General features: G+C 43.9%; 1 long non-coding RNA gene across 1 annotated transcript in view; it reads left to right on the forward strand.

Annotated features, from left to right (window-relative positions):
• The window catches only part of LOC140257036 (uncharacterized), a 120412-nt gene extending 111708 nt beyond the window's left edge, over positions 1-8704 (forward strand). Inside the window, exon 4 of the long non-coding RNA XR_011904927.1 lies at positions 8651-8704. This is a non-coding gene — a long non-coding RNA (uncharacterized lncRNA). The remainder of the gene's footprint in view (positions 1-8650) is intronic.
• Positions 8705-10903: the final 2199 nt, after the last annotated feature.

A 10903-nucleotide genomic window follows, 5' to 3' on the forward strand; every position in this document is an offset into this window, starting at 1 on the left:
GGACTGGACTAACAGTTACATCTTGGATTCTATTTGCGTATTTGGTCCTTCTTTCATTCAGGACCTGAGATGAATTTCCTAGTTCTCCTTGACAAATGAGCTTAGTGCTTATCTATTGTCCATATTTACATTATTACATTTAGGAGGTGATTGAATGAATCTGAATACATCTCTGAGGAAAGAACTGTAAAACTTCGTGCTGATCAGGTCATACAAAATGTGTCCTTCTGCATGACTGCACGTAGCATTATCCGCTGTGTCATTGCTGCCTATCGAGTCCGTTTCAGATGCAAAAGGTCCTTATTTAATGATGAAAATGACAAAGTTCTTTCAGGAGGGATTATGCTTACTTATATATTTGTATATGTTTGCATCATAATATCGAGCTAATCTCAACTGCATCGTTAGTGCTTTACCACAATTTATTCAATGTAAGTAATCAATTAGCTTGATTCTCCTGCATACTGCTAAATGGAACATGAACAGCTCATAATGGGCAGCAGTAAATAGACTTTTGTATGTACACAGGTATGTTGTGCAGGAGGCGAGGCGCTGAGCAGAGCAGCCCTGCATAAAACTAGGCATTCATTTAAAGGAAGAAAAATGTCACTGAAAGCTGCACGATTATTAGCATTACTATGCATGAGGGGTAGTCAAGGAAGATGTTAGAAGAGGAAGAGAGACATTATTCAAGCATCTGAGAAGACAGACCATCATCAGCAGTGAGATAGAAAAGGCTTCCAAAGGAACAGCATAGCATTTAAACATTAAATTATAAGGGCACTGAAGCTTTAAAAGGTATATTGGAGTTTCTGCATTATTTATTATTTGAGACTGCCTTTTCTCCAAATATTTGATTTTTTTCCATTCATTCAGAACAGAAAAGTCCTTCCCACACTTCTCAACTTCCTGAGGCATCCGTGGACGAGGAGCCAGCTCTAAATTTTGAGATATGATTTACTCTAAGCAGACACTGATTACCCATAACGCTGCAGTGGGTTGGAGCTGCTTGTTTGAAAGGCTGGGGGTGAGAAGGATTTGGCTGTCATTCTTCCGGGGCTGGGAAAAATTTGAGAATTCATTATTATGATGTAGCTGTATTGCACCCATACCTTCCACTCCAGGCACTAACAGGATTTCACAGTGCTAGGCACTGTCCTTTCTCCAGCACAATTTAAGGCCTTGTGGACACTTTTTTCCACCCTAGTTATTCAGGCAAGGCTACTATGATAGTGCAGTCACTCTGCAGAAGCTTACACTAGGAAAAAGCCTGCAGAAAATATAGCTTGTATCACTTGCCTGAGCAAAAGAAGCTGTATTGGCAAAAATAAACTTCTTTTTCCCCCCTTTTGCTCATATTACAGCTGTGTCTACATTAGGGCTTTTGCTGGCATAGCTGAAAAAAAATCACACTCGTAGCTGACAGGGATATGCTGTCAATTTTTTAAAATAGATGAGTCTGAAGTATTTCCACATGATGGATCCGTGTGTATTTGTTTGTGTGGAGACGGGGGAGGGGAGAATCTGTTTTAAAATAGAAGTTTCTAAAATTGATTTGCAGAGATCCCCTTAAAATGACAAGCATTGCCCTGCCAGCAGCTTCCTGCCTCCCTCTCGCAGGCTTCCAGGCCCCATCTCTGTGTGCTCCTTGCTTCCCTCCCATCTGCCCCATTTCCCAATGTGTCCCACCTGGGATTCTCACTTGCCTTCCCTTCTCCTGCTTTGGTCCTACCCTGACAGCATCCCACCTCATATGTGCTTCTGTCCCTTTCCAGACACCTACACTGCGGCTCCCGTCCATTCCCTCTGCCACCAAGGGCTGATGTCCTCCCTGAAGTGTGGGTTTCTTTCATTCCCCTTCAGCTGCTGCTTCTGTGGTCACTGCTGAGAGCAAGGGCTCAAAGTCTGCCTGCAAACAGAAGTCCTTCATATGCTCTGTGCCACTGCAAAATTCTTTATTTCTGGCAGAGAAACTGCACATCAAGTCAGAAAGCAGAGGGATTTCCATTTCAAACAGGGAGGCAGAGCCTTTCCAGAACATCTGGAAAATATTTGGCAAAGGACACAGGGCCGTGATAAAATTACAGACATGAAGGGTCGATTCTGCTGCTACTTGTTTTCACCAGACAGTCACTGATGTTCACCTCCTTCCATCAGCTCAGATTGGTTATGGAGTCCAAGCGTCATAGGAAGATATCTCATATGTGCTGCTTCCTGCAGAAGGCGTTGATCTCAGAGCTGCTGTGAGCTTTCTGAGTCACCTTTAGGTAGGGCAGGGACTGCTTTGGTGCCTCAGAATCTTTATCTATAAAATGAAACTTCACTGCCATGAGGCATGAAATTGATTTTGATTGAACTGGAATGGGACTGAGGTCTTGGGGTGGTTCTGTTGAAGTACAAGGAGAGGGGACTTGGTGGTCCTGGGATGACTTACAGCCCACCATGAAATTTAGTGCTGAACCACCTGCACACAGTGTGAGGCAGTGAAGTATCAGGGCAGGCTCCTGAGCAGGCAAGAGGACATCTTCAGTCACTCACATGTGTCTGTGTGTAGCCAGCACCCCGGTGTCCTTACTGGTGGTCGTTGTCTGTAGCCTGTAGTTTTACACCTGGTAATGAAGCATCTATAGGCATTTTGGAATAGCACAGAACAGGACTTGTTTTATTTTCTCTGAATATGACAGGTTAAGCATTTAAATAGCATTTAGCCAAGTAACCCACCACACATTGGTATCAATTATTTGTTCAGAGTTTAAACTGACATTTAGTAAGTATGCTAATTGATACGGCACTAACTTACTATAGGTATCTTCCTAAGTGCCAATTATCTGCCTCAACATTCCCACAATTGAAGTTTGTTAGTAAGAAGCTAATTACTCTAGTTTATTGCTGATGGAATTACATGAAGAGTAGAATTTGCTCTTACATACTTATTAGACCTCAATAAGTGATCCTTAGCAGTCTGTTGCTATTCAATTAACAAGTAATAACTTCCTTAATGAATGTAATTGAAATGCTTATTTCAATCGGGCACCTAATATAAAGCGCTTTAGTGGGAGAGCTTTTCTGCATGCCAGTCTTGTTTACCTAACAGGAACAAAACAAGGCCACCAAGGAAGCTCTGAGATGGTGATGAGAACCCAACTACTGGTAAATCCCTTCCATGACCAGATGCCATTTACCAGGTGATTTCTGTTCTGCAGGAGCATCATGGGAATCAGTCGAGACTCTTCTCTCTGAGGATTCAAATCCATGAAGGGGATTCTGTGACATGAAGCTCTTCTTGCACATTAGCTGTGCCTCCTGCGATGGCTATACAGCTGCTTGCTGCTCCACTGGGAGCGGTGCAGCTCAGATCCTGTGCACTGCTGCAGGTGCTCTGTCATTAAAAACTCAGCCCTCTTTGCTAGGAGTCTGCACATTTGGCTGAAGAGATTGATAGAAATGTGCTGGTGGCTGTGGAGACGTTCCTGGTGAGAGCAGCCCAGGGCTGTGGGCTGTGTGTGCTGCAGCTGGTGGGCAGCTAGACTGGGAGTCTTATGAGGAAGGGGCAGATTCTGAACTAAGATTTTACAGTCTAGGGAATGATAACGTGCTTTGTCTGTTTATGGGATGGGAAGACCCAGCAGTGTTTAATGTCTGAGGCTATTTTTGGTTTCATGATTAAAACTATGGCTTCTTCTGTAATGAGGATTTAACACACAGGACTTGTATTTGGGGCCAAGTGCCAGGAAATCTTCTCAAGCAACGCTAACAAATTATTCCATTTGGCAACATTAGTGTATGGGCAGTAACCTTTTCTCAGGAATTTTTAGCAGATAGATTTAGTGTCAAAAAAACTCAGCATAAAAGGATGTAATAGCTTCTGCAGTCTATCACGTTTGTTACCAACTTTTTAATGTATGCCTTCTACTTGCAGAATTGAAAGACCTTATCGATCTCTTTGCAGCTGAACTGATTACTGGGTTAAGATAGAGACTTCCTGAAAGAGGCCAAGAGAAATTATTCGTTTAACATGTTCCGATTTTAGTAAACTTCCATTTAACCTCCAAGGTTAATTAAAAAATATGTATATATATATATATATATATCACCAATTGGCTCACATAAATTTATTAAATTAGACAGAAACTGAGTTCAGACTGGTGTATTTCATATAAACTTTTCTAATATTCTTGGGAATAATTCCACAATGACTTATTAAGTTCCATACAAACATGGGTAAGAACTTCTTTAATGTGAGAGTGAGTGCAGCTGATATGCAGAGTCACAGCTTGAAGCAGTGACTGAGCACCTTGGCAGGGCCAACCCAGGGGAGCTCAGGTGCGTGCAATACAATTCAATGCACCTGAGAAACTGGAAGGTCTGCAGCCAGCATCCACCCCTTCCCAGACCTCATTTAAGGGTTGTCAGTGGAGGTGAGGGCATCTCACTGGAGATCCCTGCCTACCTGAAGCCTTCTGAAGGTAAGCAGTTTTTCTTCCTTTGTTTCTGTGTCCATAACTGCTGTATTTTGGCTTGTTTTCATTTGCTGTAGTCTGAGATTGTGCCACTCTGCTACTCTTGGTGTATGTCCCAACACATTAGAGCACTATAGTAAGAGAGCACTGGTTGCTCAGAGAGGTGGTGGAGTCTCCTTCTCTGGAGATATTCGATATCCTTTTGGACACGTTCCTGTGTGACCCATTGTAGGGAATCTGCTTTAGCAGGCAGTTGGACTCAGTGATCTCCAGAGATCCCTTCCAACACCTGCAGTTCTGTGATGAATATTCCAGAATTGCTTTATTTAAAAACAGCAGCCAGAACAGCAAAGCAATCCAACTAGGGAAGTAAACCCACTGAATGAAAACACATTCTGCAACTTAAGTAGTTCAGAAATACTTAAGTCAGGTATTGTGGACTTAAAGGTCTGAGGTAATTGGTTGGAACCCTGTCTTCATCCTAAGGTTTTAGCTAGCTGGCATTTATAGCGTCTTCATGTTGGAATTAGGGGCATGCTGTCCAGAGGTGCCATGGTTCTTCCCTGTGCCTACACATCACAGCTGGCGTCTTTGTTAATGTCTGAACAGGGGGAGGATTAAATGCACCTAACAGCTGAGAGGCTTTTCAGAGGCATGAGTGGCATTCAGACATGTATCTCATGCCGGTTGCTACTGGTTTTCCAGACTTGCTTCCATGTTCCTGGTTCAGTGTGGGACTTTACTTCTACTGCTCTGCTTGGTCTTACTGTGGCCGACCTACTTATGGGTATTTGATGGGTGTCTAAAGGAAACACTCAGAGTTGCAAATGTGAACATCCAAGTGACATCAGTGGGATGGAGGACTCCATGCTAGGTTGGACAGAGCTAATAGAACCATCCCCAGGGAAGTCTGCCTTGTGATTCATGCTGATGGGCTTGGAGGTGAGATCAGATGACACAAGGAAGGCAAACTGTTTGGAGTGGGGCTCCTCTGACTTTGGCTTGACCTTGGATGTGAAGCAGGGAGGAGTGGGGCGAAAGTATTCAGGGAAGCAGCAGAAAGGGGAGAAGGCTTCATTGGCAGGAGTTTATGAAAAACAAATGAGCAGTAAAATATCAAAATGAGGCTTCAAGGCAGGTTAGTTATGATCCTGGGCAGGACAAGTGAAACTGTTTTAGAGAGCACAGGGAGGACTATAAAAAATGCAGTATTGGATTTAGATAGAAACTGCTGACACCGTTAACTGTGTGGCACTTGTGCAAGTTATTGTTAGAAGCCAACATCATAAAACTGTCTGTTCTGTCAACCGGTTTCAGGGCAGATATTTACTCCTCCCCCATCAAACTGAGATGACAGGTTTCTAAGTGGTTGTAGTCTGAAATGTGACAAAAAGTGCATTTTTGGCAACTGATCTTAGTTTGTGTCCTACGTGATGCTCTGTGTCTTCTGGTCTGGAGTACCTGATGCAGTTAAAGCCCTTTGTGGGCCAGCCCATCCCTAAGATGATGGCAAGAAATTCTGTCAGGAGGTGCCATTCCTGTGGAGGAGGAAATGCAGCCTCTTCCCAAGCACTGCAGTTTAACTGATACAGCAGGAACCAGCAAGGAATGCTTGTGATATGGAATATATCACATATAGTAAAATTTAATTTGCAAGTGCTTTCTGAACTACCCATCCAGCAATGAAGCAGCTCTGAAATACCGTGTGATTTTCTCTCAGTGTGCTGCACGCCGTGTAACCTCTCCTTTGATCACCGTGTCACTTCAGATGAAAGACTTGCATGGAGAGGGGTGTGTTGTGTGTTAGGGTCTGCCCATATCCTCCAGGATCTGAACAGCAAAGGACTGTTTGAGATGTGCACTCAACGCATGTCAGAGAGAAGTGCGTGCTGCAATAAAAATAGTAGTTGGCTATGCAAACTCAGTCTGGGGAGAAGGAAGCCTTCACCTCTGTGTGAGAAGATCTGCTTAATCTGAAAGCTCTCCTAGGAAGGATTTAAAGGATGAGTAATCATTTTTACTGTCATTCAGCTCCGGTTCTCAGTTCTGCTCAGTGATTTCCAGAATCACTGAGTAGATTTCCTTCAGTAGATTTTTGGCATTTTGATACTCTTTACCTGGGCTGTTATAAATGGAAGTGAAAAAAATCCTGTAAAATGTCTGCTTCTGCCTCCATTGCCACAATCTGCTCCCCTCAGGCTGGTGTCAGTGTGCTCAGGGAGCACAACCTGCCTGAGAGCTCAGCATCTGGAGCCTAATACTGTGGTTCAGTGTAATACGTTGTGGACTTTCCCAGCAAATTTAGCACTGGGAAAACATACAACCACATGCTGTGGTCCAGAGTTGTTGCCATCCCTGCACATGCAAAAAGTTGGCTGGTCTAAGCAGGCTTGCCCAGCTGCTATTGCAGGACTTGCTGGAACTCCCTTGGAAAAGCCAGCCATTTGCACACTGCCATTTTTCTTACTCTGAAGTCTCTTTATCCATCATGCATGGACAGAGCTAGTGATGGGATTCTGTCAAGGCATCACAGAATTGTAGGGGTTTGGAAGGGACCTCTGGAGGTCACCAGGTCCAACCCCTGCTAAGGAGGGTCCTGTCATTGTACAGAAAATGCCTTCCTGTAGGTGTTTGCCCATCTTGCTGTGACCTTGCTCACACCTTAACATTTGCTTCCTGGGAACATCTAAGTGATTAAAGGTGAGGGCCTGGCCTCATGCAGCTCTGCCATTGCATTTGATGGAGTCAGTATTTCACCCATGCTAGCAGTGGCAGCAACTAAATGTGAGAGCTGCATGCACAAGCCTTCACAGAAATCAATTCTCACGCACAACATTAATATTGGAAGTGCTTCTCGCTCACCTAATCGTTGGCCAGGCACAATAACCTGTGACTAATAGCCATTCATGGTTATACAGCACGGACTGATTATAAAAATTTGTCATTAGTCCGTAACAAAAAAAATCTCAAGCTGTTAATTGACCAATATGTATTCCGGAGGAAATCAGAGTAATCACATGGATATTCATTGCACAGAAAGGGAAGCACAGCTAGTGTGTGCATTGCTTTTATGATTCATCTGCTCTGGTCTACTTTTGATTATTATTATTTTTTTTTTTTTCCTCACGTGGGACCAGCATTGTAAATCAAAGAGTGGAGGAATAAGGCTGTGCTTAAAGTGACCCACATTAAAAGCCAATTGCCACCTTTCTTCTCTTACTAGGCAGCCGTCCATTTTTGTGCAGGAATAGACACATGCTGATGGCTGTCAGACAGCTACAGAAGCAAACCAGTTAGCTCATGGTCTACCTTTGCCAATGGCAAGGTCAGCTACTGGAAAAAGTTACAGAACAGCTTTTACAGCCAGGTATGATCCTACAGAAGAGCTTTTATAGAGAACTGGCATTCTTTGCTCATTTTCTTTCAAGTTGGAGGGACTCTTCCTTGGAAAAAACAGCCTGTGACTCACAGAACAAGGACAGTGAGATCTGTGGGGGTTTGGGGTATTTATTTACTTATTTGCCATTCAGGTTTTCCTGTAGTAAGCTTTGTTTTTGTTGATGGATGGGACCATTCATAGCAATGGTCAGGACAGCCTAGCCATGTGGTAGATTTTCTTCTGCTTTCATTCCCCTGCAGTATTTCAGCAGCTGGAGCCCCACAGGAGCTGCCGCTGTCTGGCTGACACAGAGAACAGAGGCACTGTTCTGGCAGACAGGTCTCACCATCCCTGCTGGGGTACAAGATGTTACCTAGATGTGGGCACCTTGTGACATCCCTGCTCTGGTCAGTGGCTTTTGCTGCTTGGATTTAGTTACGGTTTTAACAAGCAGAGCTTGGAAAAGTTGTTTGTGACTGTAGGAAAAAAAACCAACCCAAAAAAGCAGACCATAAATCAGGTCATCGGATGAATTCAGAATGCACTAATAAAATCGGAGCTTCCAATAAATTTCATTTCAGGCAGAGCAGAAACGTTTTCTTGGTTGAGAGTTCAGGATAGATGATAATTTCAGATGTGTGTCTGGCCAGTGCAACGTGTCTACAAAGCACTTGCAGGCAAACAGCAGTGGCTGGTATGGAGTCAGGCCCTCACACCAGCTGCATGTTAGTATGAGTGAATAAAAATATGAGTGTCTACGGCTCTCTGAGCTGAACCTAATTAAATATTTAATGTTTTCTTTCCTCCCCAGTCCTTTGGATTCTTGCTCTTTCATACTGTGCTACGATGACATTTGAACAACAAATGCAGTCTTGGTAGGTGGGTCTCCTGGTACTGCTTTCTATATGAAAAGCTCACACTTCCCAGCTGACGTCCAGATGCTGCATTTATGACAGTATTTTGTCCTGATCAATTTTTAAAAAAACCTTTTCCTATCCATGAAATTAATGGGTGTCTGGAGAAATGGCAGCTCCTCCCCGTTCCTGCCAATGCTAACCTTTCCCAGGCAGGAAGAGACTTCTCCTTCCCTTTATTTACCTGCAAGATATCCTCGCTAGTGCTCAGAATCACAAAAGGAGAGAAAAAATAATAAAACCTCAGTAAGTGGAAAGCATTACCAACAGAACAACTGTGCCTACTCCAGCTGAGCGCTGCCTTCCCAGGCTCCATTACAGTGACTAAGCCCTGCATAATCTTCCCGGGGTCACAGAGTGAGCCATTAGCAAGACAGCACTAAGACAGAGGCATCCTGAATTTTGTAACTGCACTGATTACTTTAAGACCCCAATTTAAAAGGCCATAGGTTTGTGCTGGCAGCATAGTCATACAGATAGCTACTTACAGCCTTACAAATTGGTTTTCTTGCAGTCATCATCTTGCTACTATGTGCTGGCAGTGTTTTTTTGTTATGTCTTGTCTTTTTCTCTGGCTTGTGTGCTGCTGACAGTTATTTATGTTGTGATTGGCTGCAAAAAGATGAAGGAAGTCGGAGGGGAGCAGGGCCTCACCCCACCCTGGTGCAGGACAGCAGGCTGTGCTGATGCATGGGTCGGTCGACCTGTCTCATACATTCCCTCCCTCTCTCAGCAGTGCTTTTCCATGAGTATGAATGCACCCACTGGATACCCCAGGAGGGTATATTGGGCTGCCTGACCCAGCCAGCCACCACATCATGTGTGTTGTGAAGGCTGCTTCAGTGGGCATCAAAACGAATGCTCGTACTCCATTCTGTGTCCTGGATGGCCTCTTCGTGTGCACTGTTTGCAATGTCTCACAACCCAGCCCTCGAAGGCTGGTAATCACTCAGGTGGATGAACTTCAAAAGGCAGTGCCCCTCTATAGAGATGGCCTCTGGCCATCCTGGCTGACATCTCCTTAGTGTAGGCATCTGTATAAGCTGCACGGGCTTATAACAAATTAGTAAAAAGAAAAAATTGGCTTCTATGCTGGAAAAATACACGTTGTGCTTTATGTTTGGGGACTTTTTTAGCACTGTTTCCTTTCCCTTTAATTTTTTTCTTCTCAGTAAGATGGAACCAGGTGTCACTGCATTGTTCTAATGTGCACAGTAATTTCAGATGATTAATACTGTGACACCGTAATCTCATAAGAAATCATTTTTATCCATTATCTAAAATCAGCTTTTAATTAAAAGAATATTTCATATTTGTATTGTGATACTAAATGACCCTGATTATTTTAAAATTACCTGTGCTGTTGGCACATCCTAAATGCAGAGCATGTATCTTTCTGTTGGGCTTTATTGTCTGCCTGAAAGGTGAATTTCAAGTATCAAGCATTACTAAGTATGTAGGAATGTCCTGCACTGTGTAGGTCTGTAATTAATTTTGCCATGAATGATCTCTATCTTTTTGTAGCCTACATTTAAGGAGGAAAAAACCATCCTGTTTCAAAAGTTTTCCGTAATCGAATCACAGAATGGCCTTGGTTGAGAAGGACCACAATGATCATCCAGTTCCAACCCCCTGCTATGTGCACCACCAGACCAGGCTGCCCAGAGCCACATCCAGCCTGGCCTTGAGTGCCTGCAGGGATGGGGCATCCACAACTTCCTCGGGCAACCTGTTCCACTTCCTCCTAATATCCAACCTAAACCACCCCTGTCTCAGTTTAAGATCACTCCCCCTTGTCCCATCACTATCCACCTTTGTGAACAGCTGTACCCCCTCCTATTTATACTCTCCCTTCAAGTATTGGAAGGCCACAATGAGGTCTCCCTGGATCCTTCTCCAAGCTAAACAAGCCCAGTTCCCTCAACCTTATGGGAGAGGTGTTCCAGCCCTCTGATCATCTTTGTGGACCCACTCCAAAAGCTCCACTGAAGCTGGTGTATTTCTGACTCCAACAAAGGAGGCTGATAGGTAACAGAGCTCAAACTGGAGGCTTCATGTGGAGGTCTATTACATAGTTTGCAAACCAAATGCATCTGTTTGGCCTGGCTGCCCTATGCTCTCTCAATGCATGCCAGTCACTGTGATGTTTT

This window comes from Excalfactoria chinensis, chromosome 10, assembly GCF_039878825.1.
Source record: "Excalfactoria chinensis isolate bCotChi1 chromosome 10, bCotChi1.hap2, whole genome shotgun sequence".
Taxonomy (NCBI): Eukaryota; Metazoa; Chordata; class Aves; order Galliformes; family Phasianidae; genus Excalfactoria; species Excalfactoria chinensis.